A 16,928-nucleotide genomic window follows, 5' to 3' on the forward strand; every position below is an offset into this window, starting at 1 on the left:
TCTCCTTCTTCCCCCTCTCCTTCTTCTTCCTCTTCTTCTCCTCCTCCTCCTCCTTCTCCTCCTTCTCCTTCCCCCTCTCTCCCTGCTCTTCTTTCCCCTCTCTCCTTCTTCTTCTTCTTCCCTCTCTCTCCCTCCTCTCTTCCTCACCCACCCCTACTTGAATGCTGCCTCCTCTCCACCTTGGATGCTGCTGCTTCCCCTGCTGCTCCCACTCCTCAGATGGGATCCCCCCCTCTGCTGCAAAGGGCACCCCTTTTACACCGTCCAGTCTCACATCTCCTTCCCAAAGTCAGATGAACGGTTCCACCTCCTGCCCCAAAGTATCAGTTTGTTTAAAGCTTTCCTACAATCCCCACAAACATCTGGATGGTAGGAATGTACCGGATCTGTTTCCAGCCACAAAACAATCCCGAATGCCAAACCCTCCAATTCTGGTAAGGCTGTGGCAAATGCAAGGAATGTGCTTTTTCCAAAGTACCATCATTTTTTTAAAAAAAAATCGGTTAAAATATGAATGTGCTGTGGTGGCAAAATAACAACTTTGCCCCATCCTGAAAGAGACTGAGCAAGCAGAAACTCACATTCACGTGTGATTAGGCTAAACTGCAGTAAATGTGCAGGTCTGACCTGTCTAACATGAGTCATCATGTCATGAACAATTTTTGCTCAGATTGAATTCTATAAGGCATTAACCCTTGAACAGCCCCTTGGATGCAAACCTATAGTCACTGCGCTCTCTGAAGTTACAGATCCCTGCTAACAGGCTGTCTGGTAACCCTCCAGCAGGAACGCTTCTGTCCCTCATTTCGTAAGACCTGATGGGTTCTAGTACTGAAAGTTCAGAAAACACTTAAAAGTTCACTCTGCTCCCCACAGCAACACCGCCTCAAACAGCCTTCAGTGGAATGCAAGGATATTCTTGGATGGGAAGGGAGCAGAGGAAGCTTCTTTTCTCATGGGGCACAACCTCCCTCTTGCAGAGTGTGATATTCACTTGTGCTTTGCATGGAAAATCAAGTCATCTGGAGAATATTCTCTAATGAGAAGTTCCTGGCATCAGCATTATCATATCAGAACAGAAGGAGTGACACAACAGTCAATTTATGGTTCCTAGAGTTCGTAGGGTTTTTTTTCCCAGGTGCAACTTCCAGTGGATGCTTTGAAGAAGTTTCCACACTCTAAATGGACAGAGCGTACACAAGAAGTACCTTCTTAACTGGTATCCACAGCATGTGTGCAAGATGTCCAGTATTGGCTTACACACTAGCTACCTTCAGTAACACTGTCTAGTGATAGGATTTTGTCTGCCTAGATGTCTCCACAAGCGTAACTTAGTTCCTAACAGCACTCCGTGTCCTCATTCTTGAGGAAAAATAATAAAGCTATCCTGAGGAAACTTTAATTTGGATAAAGCCTAACTGATTTTGTGCAAACTAACGTGAAAAGAAATGCCACCAGTCTGATATCTCCACCAAAAAAGAGCTATTCAGTAATAACTAGGCATGGTGATGCAGTTTACAATGCTGCGGCAGAGAGAACGTGGAAGTAAAAGTGGATTTAGTGACTTTAATGTGTTACCTAAGGGCTTGTCCACACTGGAAAGCGATATCGATAAAATTACATCTGCATTGTAAAACCTACACAGTTTGACTCCAGTGGGAGCACCTGTTTTGCTGAAATCAGAGGAACTTTACAACACAAAAAACTTAAACTCTTCTCCAAAAAACAACCCCCTCCAAAACCTTAAACTTGGGAAAGCCTTACATTTTCATATACTGAAATGACATTTCCTTTAAAAGAATTCTCTATTCAAACTTTTTACTCCTGCTTTCCCCCTGCATTTACAAGACCAAAAGAATGTTTATAGAAACCTAAAAGTACAAATGGCGAATTGGATTAGTAAGGCTATTTTGCTTTTAACCCACCTACTGCACAACAGCAAATGAAATACGATATCCTTTCAATATAGGCTATAATTGTACCACGGGCCCAGACAAATATCAAAGCACTCCACTAAGTATCTAACTGAATTATTCATATTGTCCAGTAGTTAAAGATACTTTTCATCAATTTTTGTTTGTTTCAAAAATAAATAAAACACCAGCTATCACAGTACATTTATGATATAATCCATGCATTACGAAAGCCACATTAAATTATCTGAAAATCACTCTATGTGATTTTGCATCTATAATCAAAATATTTCCAACACATCCAAACTACTTAGAGTGGCAGGAGGCTGGCTAAGCAGAATCATTCCTGAGTAGGTGACCAACATCAATGAGCACATCGACAGAATCATCTAAAATAGGCTTGGGAATTAAGATCATTTGAATAGTAGGAAAACAAATCATTACACATACACAGCAGAGTTGACCTCCCTGCAGAGCACAGCGTCGCCTTCTGTTCTCCAGTCAGGCAGTGCCCTGTTCACCACACCAAAACCTGTCAGTCATCACCCAACTGCAAATGAAAGCATGGGAGGGCAACCTCTGTCAGACATCTACACATTTGGCCTTCTTTCTTTATGGGCTGGATAAAATTGCTCTCTTTTTTTTTGTTCCAGTTTTGTAATAGCAAAAAGTAGACTTATCTCAGCAAAATACTCTGCTTACCTTCAAGTACAGATGCCTTGGGAGAGAAGGTGCTGTTAATATCCCACTTAAGAGTTGTAGGCATTCAGAAGGTCGAGCAGGGCTTGTACAGTCCGTTCAGGATGCTAAGTGAAAGGAACAGGAGAGTTGTGAAAGCTGGAGGAAGTGTTTTTCCCCTAAGGAAAAACATTACAAAACCTTCTGAGATATAAACTTGAGCACAGTGAATACATTAATTAAAATATACAGTAGTTAAAATTGAATTTATTATACCATTAGAAAATATATAATTAGTACTTGTTATGCAGTCTCTGCATGTATTGAGACCACAAAATTAAGTCAATTAAACAAGTGGAGAGAGATGACTTCAGCTGGAGGCTCCTCTGCAGTTACCTTCAGTCAAGGTAGGGATGATTAAACGTGCCCTTGGCTGGTTGTGTCAGGGCAGGCTGACATCTAACCTTCCTGGTTACGAGTCATATGTATGTACGTGGCACACAAATATAAATCCAAGAAAATAGCAGCTATGTAAAGCTAAGTGCAACTGAAAATTAAGGGACACTGTTCCTTCAAAGCCAGAGAGCAAAGAGTCAGCACTAGCCCAGACAGCAAGGAATTAGTCTGGTTGAAGGAGTCCCTGCCCAAAATCTGGGTTCTGAGGAGAGGCCCTTGGGGTGTGTGAGTCAGAGGGATGGCACTGACTCATAGCTCCAGTCCTATTCCCTCACCGTCTGCTGCTGGACGGGTTCAGGTTCAGGGAACAGAGGATCTAAAGGTGTTTTGGGGGACACTGCCTACCTGTATTAAAATGAGATGCATTTTACAACATGCAGTTAAAAAAGTTTTCCTAAAAGGAAGATAATCATGGAATCATAGAATGGGTTGGGTTGGAAAGGACCTTAGAGGTCATCCAGTTCCAACTTGTCCCCCCATCACAGGCAGGGACACCTCCCACTGGATCAGGGGCTCCAAGCCCCATCCAACCTGGCCTTGAACACCTCCAGGGATGGGGCAGCCACCACTGCTCTGGGCAACTTGGGCCTGGGTCTCACCACCCTCACAAGAAAACATTTCTCCCTAAGACCTCATTTAAATCTCCCCTCTTTCAGCTTCAAACCCACCCCCCTCATCATGTCTCTGCTCTCCTTGATCAAGAGCCCCTCCCCAGCTATCCTGGACCCCCTTTCAGGACTGGAAGCTGCCCTAAGGTCTCCCTGGAGGCTGAACAACCCCAACTCTCTCAGCCTGTCCTCTCATGTGAAGTGCTCCAGCTCTCAGATCATCTTCATAGCCTCCTCTGGACTCGCTCCAACAGATTTATGCCTCTATAACACACGCCGTATTCTCTTTCTCTATCCTACCTAGCCCTGCCTGCCAGCTGCTGCAGCAAGGAGCCACTCTGGCTGTGCAGGAGGAGGCTGGCATAGTTCTCTGCAGGGAGCAGCAAGTCAAGGCTGGAGGGTGCAAACTCTCACTCCTTGTGCCAGCACACATCCTGAGAGTGCACATCTCAATGAAAAGGCAAGAGTATTAGGAATAAGAACAATAAATGAGGTCATGGGAAGACAGTTTGTAGGAAAAATTAGATTCAAGCGCTAACACTCCTATGATGATTTTATAACTGTTCTGCTAACACTTAGTTTAATCTTAGGAAGGTAATTCTTACTGGTGGAGCCTACATTTTTCTTCTTAGCTCCAAGGCAAAGCTGTCAGTAACAAAGGTTGAAATTGAGGATGTGCATTCCAGTGCTCTTCCTGGTTATGCCTGAGGCCAGAAAACTTTGTCTGCCTAAAGAACAGCTTTTTGAACTGTTATTTTTAGCTTAATAGCTGGAACTATAGTAAGAGCAAAGAAAGCTTTGGCCTACATGCAGGCAATATTCTTCATGTTTCCAAGAGCAGGAAATGTACTGAGGCATTTCCTTTTACCTCAGTTAATTTTTGCTTGCCCCTGTCCTCAGCATACCTTCCTAGAGTGGAAGGGAAAAAGCAGGACTTCATACTGGTGGATGCTGTGCTTTTGCCAGGCACTCATCACTGGAAACAGTGTATTAGAAACATGAATAAAAGCCTGGTGAGTCATGGGCCTGACATCATTCCCTTTGCCTTCATTGGTGGAGCCTGGTAATTAATTTACAGATGTGCTACTTGTGAATAATCAGATTCCACCCGTGGCTGACTCCCTGGCTTGTGATGACATAACCAGAACCTCGCTGTTAACTTATTCTATATTTAACACACATTTTCCTCTATTCCCTGCTGTATTTCATCGGCAAAGGTCCAGATTCTGACCTCAGCTGCCTGCAGCGATGTAAACGTTCAGTCACTCAACTAATGCCCATAAATTAACCCTGGAAATTTATGACAACCTTAGATATACTTCCCATGTCAGCCCCTGTAATGACAGAAACAACACAACTTCAGAGCCGGTCGCTGCCTTCCTGGAGGACCCACTGAATTCCCAGTTACATGAAGTTCATGATTGTACAATCATGGAATCACAGAATGCTTTTGATTGGAAGGGTCATCTAGTCCAGCCCCCCTGCAGGAGCAGGGACATCTTTACCTCGATCAGGTTGCTCAGAGTCTCATCCAACCTGCCCTGAACCAAAGGTCACAGAGTTCAAAATTACACTGGAAATGATAAAACTCTCAACAGGATGTGGCTATGCAACTATGCGGTAGTTAGAATTATTTACCAATTATGAATCAAAGGAGCTGCACTTGCACATTTCTACCACCTCTTCACAGCAAGGGTTGCTCAGCTGCAATGGCAAATAGAATTTTACTGACTGAAGGATGAGGACAAAATAATTTATTTTGCATGGGCATTGGAGCAGCTCCCTTACAGGTGTTTCTGAACACCATCCCCAGTGCCCTCCCAGAACTGAAAAGTGAGCACGCTTTACAGTCTGTCACAGCCGTGCCTGTCCTTGGCCATAAATCCACAACTCCAATATTGTCATCAACACAGGTAAATCCACAGGAAGCATCCTCGGACAAGGAGACTCTGGCTTAGCACTGATTACAAGCACTGTTGGTGGGTTTCTGCTGCAACAGTGCTCGTTCTCTGATAAGTCTGCCCTTAAACTCAGGTACAAATGTAGACACAAAATCTCTTTTGATTTCTGTTTTTATATGCTACGGTCTGGATGTTAGTGCATATGAGGCAGGGACCTTTTTCTGGCTTTACTGAGTGTCTGAAGGTGCAAATAATCTGAACAGGTGACAGTGCGTGTGTAGAAACATGCATAGCCATCAGCATGTTACTGCTTTGAAGCATTGGCATGCTATTGTTAAAATCTCTTTCTCAGAGAGCAGCTATCATTGTCAACATGGTTTCCTTGCCACAAATGCTACAGAAGGAACAGTCTCATTTGTTCCTAGATCACGAGTTTGTACATGCAAGGTCACTTGTCTTGTTTAACTTGTCTTAATGTCAGTGCAGTTAGAAGGTCAGAGCAAGAGAAGTGGCAAGGCATGACCTTATGATGCGACATAAATCTATAAGATTTAAACAGGACAGATCTTTTCAGAATAAATAAAGTTTTACAATGGAAGAGAAAACTTTCTTTTTGTAAAGAAATTTCTTTTCTAGTATATGAGAGATAATACCTGCTGCAAGTGTTTTACCAACTGCCTGCCATTCACAAAACACTACATTTATTTTCCAGACAACAGTAAACCTGAAAATACAGATTGGACAAAAGGGTACAACTGTAGCAAAATAGAATTCTAAGTATTGCTTTTGGCCTCATGAACTATTTGATTTCAAGGTTACCGGGGCACAGCTGCAACAAAGCTGACCCTTTCTAACACAAACTTTAAGTGGCAGGGATGCTTTTAACTTGGTATGGTGCATGGTCTTCAGCAGGAGGAATGCTAATGAAGTGCTTGTAAGGCTCGGGATGATTTAAATAGTTGTTAAATACTAGAAAAGGCATTTGGATGGCTCACTGCTATACTAAATACAAGCTTCAGGTCATGCATATAGCACTTTACACACTGTAATGCCAGAGGTTACTTTGGTAGTAAGTTTTAGTCATAACTTCTAACCATTGGCAATTAAAACAAATCTAAATAAATTAGCAGAAGGTCCTATAGTTCAGCCAGCTGTGTCTGGCCAAAAGGAAGTTTACAACAGAATTACAACAAGCACATAAAAATATGTTTGCATACACTTCTAAGTGTTTCCTATAGTTTCTGTCCTGCATTCACCTGGTGAGCAATGTGAAAGATTTTTCACAGTCTTCACTCCTTGTTGCCATAGTTTAAAGTTACACTTCTGACAGCGGTTCTCCTTAGTTCTTTTGGAAATATAGCCAATAATGGTTTCATCCTTTTGGCTGTGTTTAAAAATGGCAACAAATATTCTGGCACAATCTACATCTACTTTGATATTTATAATCCTGTCCCACCCCAAAATGTTTTAGTGGTTGCTGCCCTCTTTGGAATCTACAAAATTTGCAGGCTCTGCAACTATTGGAATTCTTGTTAAAGAAGATATTGGCTTCTGAGCCTCTGGAGATTTTTCTTTTCTGTGAGGAATGTCCAGAAATTGTGATGAGCCTACATTTGTTGTAATTTCTGATTTCACTGGTGCAATGCCATTTGTTTCTGGGAGTACTCTTCTTTCCTTTTCCAGCTTCCTCCTTATATTCTTTGAATGAACAGGAGATTGTAGTTACAGTGGGAAGCCTGGAATTCTGTGCATGCGAGTCAGCATTGTTTGTCCAACCAGCTGCTGCCTCTGGAACTTCTCTACCCACTTGCCTGCCTCCCTCTACCTGGCTGCCAATAGTAATCAACAGAACTGATGACAATCTTTCATAGATGCAGCTTTTAAAGTTTCATAAATGATGCAGTATGGCAGGATTGCTCAGCTGAATTCTAATATTAAAGTGAAGATTATAAAGGAATTCATAAACGGAAAACTCCTGGACACCTGTTACAGATCGCCTATTGGACAAGTAGACTTAGAGCTGAAAATGAACAAGTTTAAGTTTTATTTCTCTTACGCCTTTACCACTCCCACTATTCCTACATTATTATCCTTCTTACGCCTGACTGTCCCCCCAAGACCACTTCTAATATTTGATTGAATATAAATAGGGCTGTATCACGCAAAAGCTTCAGTGCAGGACAAATTGTCCGGAGTTGACATTTTATTTGATAAAATTAAAACAATTGCACCTGAACTGAAACATGTGCTGTTAAAAAAATATTTCAGTGTCATTGAGGAAGCAGGGACGCTTAAATACTAATCACAGTCAAACAACAAAGCTGTGCACGATGGGGGAGATTCAAGGTTTGCAAATAAACATTCCATGAAATATTCGCTGTGGATGCAGAATGCAGTTCATACCAAGAAAAACGCCACAAGAAAGGTAACATGCACTAAGAAGTCACAGGTACATAAAAAGCTAGTAGTTATTAACAGAGATGGCTGAGCTCTAGTGTATGGCAAATATCTAGGGGCCTGAGAAGGTCTGACTACATTAATGTGGATGTCTTAGGAGATCCTGAATGTCTGTGTAAGATCACAAGGAGCTTGAAAGTGTGCTAATAAATGTAGGTCTACTCTAATTTCTATATTTCATTAGTTTAATTTTTCTTTTTTCGTTTGTTATTGGTTTCTCTAGCTATGAAAAAACGACATTTCAAAGATCTAGTTGGAACTGGAATAGTGTTGGGCCTCATTTTGTATTATACAGACTGTTTAAAACACAGTAGTTGTGTTGCTTTGCATTGATTCTAGGCTAATACTATAAAATACATTGACTGACAAAAAGTACTAAACAGCAGATGGAAGCATAAGCAGTTGCCTCTGTTTACATTCACTTTCTGCTAAAAGAACATAACCCCAACCAGCAGTACCTGCGTGGAATTTAAAGCATGCCATTCTCAAAAGCTTAAAGCGACAATAACTCTTCTTTTCTTTAGGCTTGCACTTTCCTGACCATCATTCTTCAAACCAGCCTGAAATCCCTGTCTTCCTATTTCATAATCCTGAACATGCTGTTTCTCTCACTTATGGGTTTGACAAGCCTTTCTGTGGGCCATGAGACTGGTTCTTTGCTTCCTATGCAAAATCTGCAGCCCTTCAGAGCATTATCTTTTGAATACACAACATCATGGACCACTGAGAATAGTGCAATGGAGTTGCATGAAATCCTTACTTTTATTGCCACTTCTTATCTCATCTCTTTTCTTCAAGGGCAGGTGGAATAATCACCTCACCAAATCACCTCCTGCCAAAGAGATGTCTCTTGGTGGGGCCACGGGGGAAACTACATTAGGGCACTGAATGAAATTAAGATCGATGTATTGAACAGGACATTTGTGGTAATTTTTCTGAGATTATGTTTGCTTATTTCAATATCAAACTCTAAATTTAGGGATGAAAGTCAGTAAAGGAAACACAAAAGAATCATAGGCTTTACAGGACAATGCTCTTGGGTTGCTAATATTCTTTCTTCCATTTTCAGTTTAAAAAAAATAGAAAAAGAAAATCCAACAACAAAAAACTCCAAACACCCAGTGTTTCCCCCCTGCCAAAACAAACCTGAAAGCCACCAACACCTCACTCCTTCAACTCTGACCAGGCCACTTAGTCCAGCTGGTTCTAGTTCAGAATTATTAACTGCTAGAGAAGTGTTAGGTAATAGATCATAAATGTCACCAATATAGTTCAGTAACGGGACATATTCACAAATCCAACAATAGAACCAAAGTCAAAAGCAGAACTAATCAAACCAATCAGGAAAAAAGCTAACTGCATTCTGTTTGTCTAAGAAATTAATTCCTTCAAGCAACCAGCAGTTTGGGATTTCCTGAGATAGAAATTGTGTCACAATCAATAATTGAAATGGAACTTATCTTAGAATGGTTTGGGTTGGAAGGGACCTTGAAGATCATCTGGTTCCATCCCCTGTCATGGACAGGGACACCTCCTACTAGATCAGGTTGCTCAAAGTCAACCTGATCTTTATCACCAGCACGGATGGGGCAGCCACAGCTTCTCTGGGCAACCTGTGCCTGTGTCTCATCACCCTCACAGGAAAATGGTTCTTCCTAAGATCTAATTTAAATGTCACGTCTTTCAGCTTAAAGCCATTTCTCCTGTCCTATCCCTGCACTCCTTGGTAAAAGACCTGGTGGAATCCATCCTTCCAGATCCAGCCTGCACTAGATCTTCAACTGTCGGTCTGTAACTTCTTCCTGGCCCATATGTCTGACCTGGTTACCACTTGCAGCATTTGAATTGGTATATGTACAGTGTTTGTTTGGCTTTTTTTTTTCTTTCCATGAAGCTAAACCACTGCTACTTGTCTTTCTTGTAACCCTACACACCCCCTGTAGGACACAAAGACATGATATAAAGGGAGATATATATGCTACATTGGAATGTTATTGAAGTTGCTGTGCAGATATAGCTTTGTGAGCCTTCAGTTCAAAACCCACTGCAAAGGAGCTCTTCAGTGGACAGAAGTTACTTTTTTATTAAGCTCCTATCTTGGTAAGCCTGTTCTTGTTGTGGATAATGGTTGCATGGGCCTTTTTTGATGCAGGCAATTTTTTTCTAGCATGAAATCACCAGTTGTCCAAAATTAATACACCAGCTACACATACAAGTGACATTCTACCATTTTTACATTGATTCAGATCCAGGTCTGGAAACATGCTTAAAAAAAAAACCCTTGCAATGCTAAAATCAGTTGTAGTATTCAGCAGAATGACTGCCATAGAGCATCAGGTAAACGGATAACTAATTTGGCAGAAAATAAGTGTTGCTTAGAACCCAAAAGGTGACAAAGAAAAAGAATGCATTGATCAAATTATACTGCAAAAGCTGCCCAGAATGAAATTCAGTGTAACACTGTGTATGGAAGAAATGCATAATCTGTAGGCAGCAGGGTGTTCTGAACACCAAGACAATCAAAAATTGCTGATTAAGTTCAATTAGTAATTAAAAAGCATAAAATGTGACCTCTTAGATTCTACAGAGGGCAATGAGTTCCAGCCGAAATGCTGTCTAAGAGCATGTCATGCAAATTAGAGCCTCAAGGCACTATTACAGTGTAAGTAATAACAATGAGCTGAAATTTTGTAGGTAGGGGGTTTCTATCGCTTCCTCTGGGAATCCCTGAGCATTCTGGAAATCAGCAATAGCTTTGTACGTTAAACAGGATTTCAGCTGGGCCTGGATGATTGCCAACATTTATGGAAACACACCATCATCTACTTTACCAAACTGAAAGCAGAATACCTTAAGAATTTTCTGAGACGGCTTTACAGTGTTCTACTTTGGTAATATGACACATATCGCTGCTTGGATTAATTAGCTGCATCCCCCAGTATCATCCCATGCTCATGGGTGAAGCCCCATTGATTCTCGAGGTGTTCAAGGCCAGCCAGGTTGGATGAGGCTTGGAGCCCCTGATCCAGTGGGAGGTGTCCCTGCCCATGGCAGAGGGGTTGGAACAAGACGATCTTCACTGTCCCCTCCAATCCAAACCATTCTGTGATTCTCCCCTCCAAACAGGCCTGCTCCCCTCTCCCAGTTCCTGTCAGGCATGTTTAATGACTCGCATCGGGCTGTCTCTTCAATTACATGCAAGCCTTTTGAAACATCTCCACAAGTAAACAAACACTGTGGGGAAAAAAGAAACTTAAATCTTATTTTAGGAAGATCACTGAATGAAACCTTTCCTTTACTATAAAAACAAATGTGAGATTAATCAGCCTGGTCTGTTATCTTGCTTTCTTACCTCAGCACACATCAGTTCTTATCTGTTCTTGTTAACTGTTCATTCCTTCATCCTCTTTCCAAGCAAGCAGCATTGTACAAGCCTCATTCATACACTGGCCACCTCCTCTGAGAGGACTTTAGACAGACACAGCCCTGCAATAAAATCAAGTTGCTCTCCCAGGTGGGTTAGCATTTCCTCCACCGCAGATAGGGAGTAATTGAAATGAAAACCTCATGTCTCCTTGCCTTCCCGTTTGGGATGAATTACCCATGCAGATACTTCATTGCCAGCCCTGTACTACTGACAGTATCATTAAACTCAGCTCCACCAGGGACAAATCTTTTTATAAGCTGAACAGTAATACTTTTATGCTACCTAATGAGTTTTGCGGTGTTGCATGTTACAGAGGGAAGCAAATACCTATCCTGTGCAGAAAAAGTAATGGGCAGATCATTCAAAGCATACATTGTTAAAAGTCTGTATGTGTTTCTATAGAGTAAGCATTTCCTTTCCTTTTAGAAGTGCCCACAGGATAGAACAGGCAACTCCTATTTCTTTACAATTCATAGAATCATCTAATGGTTTGGGTTGGAAGGGACCTCAAAGCCCATCCAGTTCCACCCCTCTGCCATGGACGGGGACACCTCCCACTTCATCAGGTTGCTCCAAGCCCCATCCAGCCTGGCCTTGAACACCAAGAATGGGGCAGCCACTGCTTTCCTGGGCAACCTGAGCTAGTGCCACACTACCCTCAAGAAAACATTCTTTGTAATATCTTATCTAGATCTCCCCTCTTTCAGCTTCAGACCACTATCTCTTAGAGAATTGCCTTAGAGTTCACAATCAATATCTGAGTTTGTAGCACTGGCTATAGACGAGTAGAAATTTTGTGGAAATATTGGAAAAAAAAACATTTACTTTGTAGTCTGCACCTAAAGACACACTATTGCTCAGTGCTAACTGATACGAGCAACAGATCTTGCCTAAGGAATGGGTGATCAGTCTCATACAGAAAAACCCTGGAGTCCACTGAAGTCTGAGAGACTGGTCCCCTCTCTCTGGTGAGCGATGGATGAAGCCCTTGGAATGACACAAGCCACCTGAGCATCATGATTCTGCATTTGTTAAAGCAATTGCCCTGGCTTGGAGGAAATTCTACTCCTACTGTTCCCTCCATTCCCCAGTTATAAGCCTTGGAAATGCTATGAATCAGAAACTATCACCACATGCAACAGGGGAAATAGAAAAGAAAAAAGCCCGAGAAAGTGTAATTTCCTCAATGGAGTATCAGCAGTTGCAGTGTCAACCTACAAAAGTCTTGAGATATTTGATCTACAAGTTATGTTTCTTCCCTGGGAATAGATTTAATGGTATTTATTTGTTAAGGTCTTCTTAAATCAAATGATTTCCAGCTGCTGGTAGATCAGTCTTTGTGTGTTTGTATGTATATGTATGTACACATACTCCATATATATGTATATACAAGGTTTTATACATATATATAACAAATGGGTAAAATAAACAGTTGTTTCTGTTGATTTTTTGATGCTCTGTACTCCACAGGCTATTTCATCCACACTACAAGACTAATAACTCCAGCTACCATAAAACCTCCGAATTTTGCACACAGTGATAGCGAGGATGGTCTAAACTCCCGCTACTACAATTACCATAAATAAATATATAAATTGTATTCTGTGCAATAAAATTGTGCAAATTCTAAGAATCAGGAAGGAATGTCTAAGCTCTCTTTTCTGGCATGTAGAGATGCATACTTACGCATCCATTAAAGCTGCATCTCCCTTGTAGTTTTGGGAAAAGAGATATTAAGATACAAGCTCTCTTTCTATCAGTACAGAAAATTCCTTCTAATATTGTCTCTATGGCAAACAATTATAAATGTATTCATGGACATTTATGATATAGCCCTAAGCTCTGTGCCTCCAGGCTTCTAAGTTTCATGGGAATTTTAGAAGTATATGTTTAATACATGTTTGGATCATGTGTGTTTTCTGACTCTTGAGTTTTTAATGCATTTTACTTGCAACCTTTTTTTTTTTTTTTAAGGAAAAAAGCTAGAACACTCCCCCTTTTTAACATGAATAATATCAAGTCATGTTTCTTTCTTCTCTCACACTCAGGTTTGAGTTCATAAGCAAATTTTTAGATGATGATAAAACTACAAAACCCAGTAATCTATCATTCAGCTGTATTTAACCTTCTGTTTGCATTCCTATCTGTGGAGTTTCATGTAATAGAAATACTTATCAGAGGCAAATCCAACAGCCAGCATTAGTAATAAAAATAGAAACCTATTTTACATAGAAGTGAAATATTAGATTTGAGATAATCACAGTAGAAGAAATGCTGTGTAATTTACTAGGTGACCTGTGACTGAGCTAAACAAGGTAAATCATAAACATTGATTAACTGAATATATACTTGCCCCAGAATATGATTTGATTTCACTAGCAGAATCCATAAATTAAAATCAGTTCTTAGAATTATTATTTGGATGCTCAAACAAATCTGTAAAAAGCATGTTCTGTATATAAGCAAGCCACACGTTGCTTACTGAAGAGCAAAGTAGCCTGTGTTTGCTTACTATGCAGGCTGCCACTGATTAAAGGTTGGCTTGGCAACTGTATAAATGTGACTTGAAAATGTAATTGCCTGTTATGTGAGAAACCTAGAACCAAACACCTAGGAGGTCTCTTCCAGAATGTCCTTGCTTGCAACTAACTCCTGTTTCTCTCTTGTCCAGTTTTAACTGTGTTGATCACAGAATCATGGAATGCTTTGGGTTGTAAGGGATCTTAAAGCTCATCCAGTTCCAACCCTCCTGCCCTGGGCAGGGACATCTCCCACTGGATCGGGTTGCTCAAAGCCCCATCCAACCTGGCCTTGAACACTTCCAGGGCTGAAGATATTCGTTTCAATTTCATGATATATAGCAAACCACCTTAATCTCTTGATTGAAGCAGATCTCGCAATTATTAACTATAAATATGAAGAGATCAGTTCTGTTCTTAGATGACTCATTTCAAATACACCGGACAAATACCTCATGGTTGCAGGCCCTAATTCCACAGCAACAGTAACATGGATATGCTTGGTGGCATGAAACAGGAAACTTGGTTACTTTCCTTATTTTATGACTAATACAGTGGACGTACTAAATCTCCAGTGGAAGGTTTTGTGCTGATCAGCCTTTGATCTGGAGCCTTAATCCAAGTCTACCATTTCAATGTACAGCACAATACTCAGAAGAAGAGTCCCTTGGGCAAAATTTGGGGGTAAAAAGATTTAAGCATGCAAGGTCGGATTTAACTCACAGTAAGAAGTAAAACGCTACCAGTGGAGACCCTTACATCACTTAATATGTAGTTGCTGCAGCTTTGCATGTGTAACTCCTATGATTCCCAAACTACAGGACTCTCTCTTCACCTGATGGTTTCCATGGTTTCCGCAGACTTTTGAACCACAGAATTCCAATATATCACACGCAGAGAGCTGTGTGCTTGGGAATACACAGGAAAATTGAATCTGAGTTAGCTGCAGCTGGGAATGTTAAAATGGATTAAACTCCCAGAGAGGTCGCTTAGAGTCAAAGTTAAAATGACCCTAATTTGATTTAGGTTGCTCCAAGACTGTTTAGATGTACCCTGACATCTGAAAGCTGCCAAGATACTCTAGTGTAACTCGCTTGTAATTGTTTTCACTAGAGAACCTGTGTCTGCTTTTTCTCCTATGTAGTCAGTTAACACTATTCAAATCAATCGTGCTGCCTCAGTGAGTTGGACTAGTTTAGCAAGAAAACAATTATAGGCAGGTTTTTTTTTTAATTAGAGGTGATGGGACTCCAAACATTTTCTACCACAAATGACTAAGTCATTTCTAGACATTTTCTGTCACAAATGCTCTTTGAGACATTCCTATACCTTGTAAAGACCGGTTAGTCACCAATCAGACTCTTGCAACATAGTAATTTGCCTAACACAATTAATAGCATGGAATAATAAAATGGTTTGGGTTAGAGAGGACTTAAAGATTGTTTAGTTCCAACCCGTTCCCCTGCCATGGGCAGGGCCACCTCCCACTGAATCAGAGTCTCCAAGCCTCATCCAGCCTGGCCTTGAACACCTTCAGGGATGGAGCAGCCACCACTGCTCTGGTCAACCTATGCCACTGCCTCACCATCCTCACAGGAAAACATTTCTTCCTAATATCTCAATCTCCCCTCTTTCAGCTTCATATCCTTCCCCCTCATCCTGTCCCTGTGCTCCCTGATAAAGAGCCCCTCCCCAGCTTTCCTGTAGGCCCCCTTTAAGTGCAAATCCAAAAAAGCTCTGATACAGAAAGCTCTGCGCTAGGGGCAGGGAGTGCTTGCTTTGACATTTTTTTCGAGTTGGAAAGTAGCTTGGAAGGTTTTGCCTGACAATAGCATAAAACTGAGGTTCCAAAATGTTTTTGTCTTCATTTAGGCTAAAGCTAGTTACATCTTATGAATAGTTCCGTCCCAGTGCACCAGAAAAGCATGGAGAATCCCTGTTTTGGGGGACATGCTCCCCCCAACCAATGTATCGTTGGCTCTAGAACAGTATCAACTAGAAAGATGACTCCCAGTGAGATTTCACCCAGACTGAGGTTATTCCATTGACTTTCATAACACTCAGGATAGTCACACATACCCAGATTATGTTGCATTTTGGAGAATCCCGTGAGGTCATTACTGCAAATTTAAGAAGGCCAAGCATGTTTTATATTTATGCTCTTTTTTTCCACATATTGCATTTTAAATGTTGTTATTTGATGATTTTTTTGCCAGCTGTTTGCCTATAAGAAGGTTGAACTATAAAACCACTTTCAAGCTGTAGATGGTTTTGTAATCACACCAAGTTAAGGGCAGCAGCTTGGGACAGTAGCACTCAATAAAACGTAACTGGTTAAAGTAATACTGGCACCAGTATTTTCTCTGTTAATATGATTAGCCCTTTGGAAACTACTGCACGACACATGGCACTTCGAGCAAACCGTCTCCTTCTTTGTTATTGCTCTGATCATGGACATTTGCTCAAGAATGTATTTATTTATTTTAGAAATTCTTCAGGAAGAAAATGTAACTGAAGATTGATGCAAATTGCTGTAATATCATGTCCTGAACTGGTTTTCATAAATGTATGAATTTTGCTGTTTCTATGGTAATTGAGCACCAGTTTCTGGATACGAAAACTAAATTCATCTAGGCAAAAACCAAGCACAAACTTGCTCAGTTTTTTTTTTTTTTCAACAGACACTTGCTGAATGCTTTTGGAATCAATTCAGGATGATTTATTTTCCAACAGTACATTTCCTACGCATGTAACATTCGCTAAACACTGTGAGCACTATGTACAACACTTTACAGGCTGAACTACACCCTAGGAAGTTTTTTTATGCCAGGAGAGAAGAAAGTCAGCCAAAAGGTAAAACTGGGGGAAAAACCCCCACCCACATTCCTGCTTTGAAGCATTAATAATCCTCTTTGTAGAGAGTGGAAAACGAAGGAAGCATGCATATAAATAACTGCTTATGAGTAGCA

Source organism: Phaenicophaeus curvirostris, chromosome 4 (assembly GCF_032191515.1).
Source record: "Phaenicophaeus curvirostris isolate KB17595 chromosome 4, BPBGC_Pcur_1.0, whole genome shotgun sequence".
NCBI lineage: Eukaryota > Metazoa > Chordata > Aves > Cuculiformes > Cuculidae > Phaenicophaeus > Phaenicophaeus curvirostris.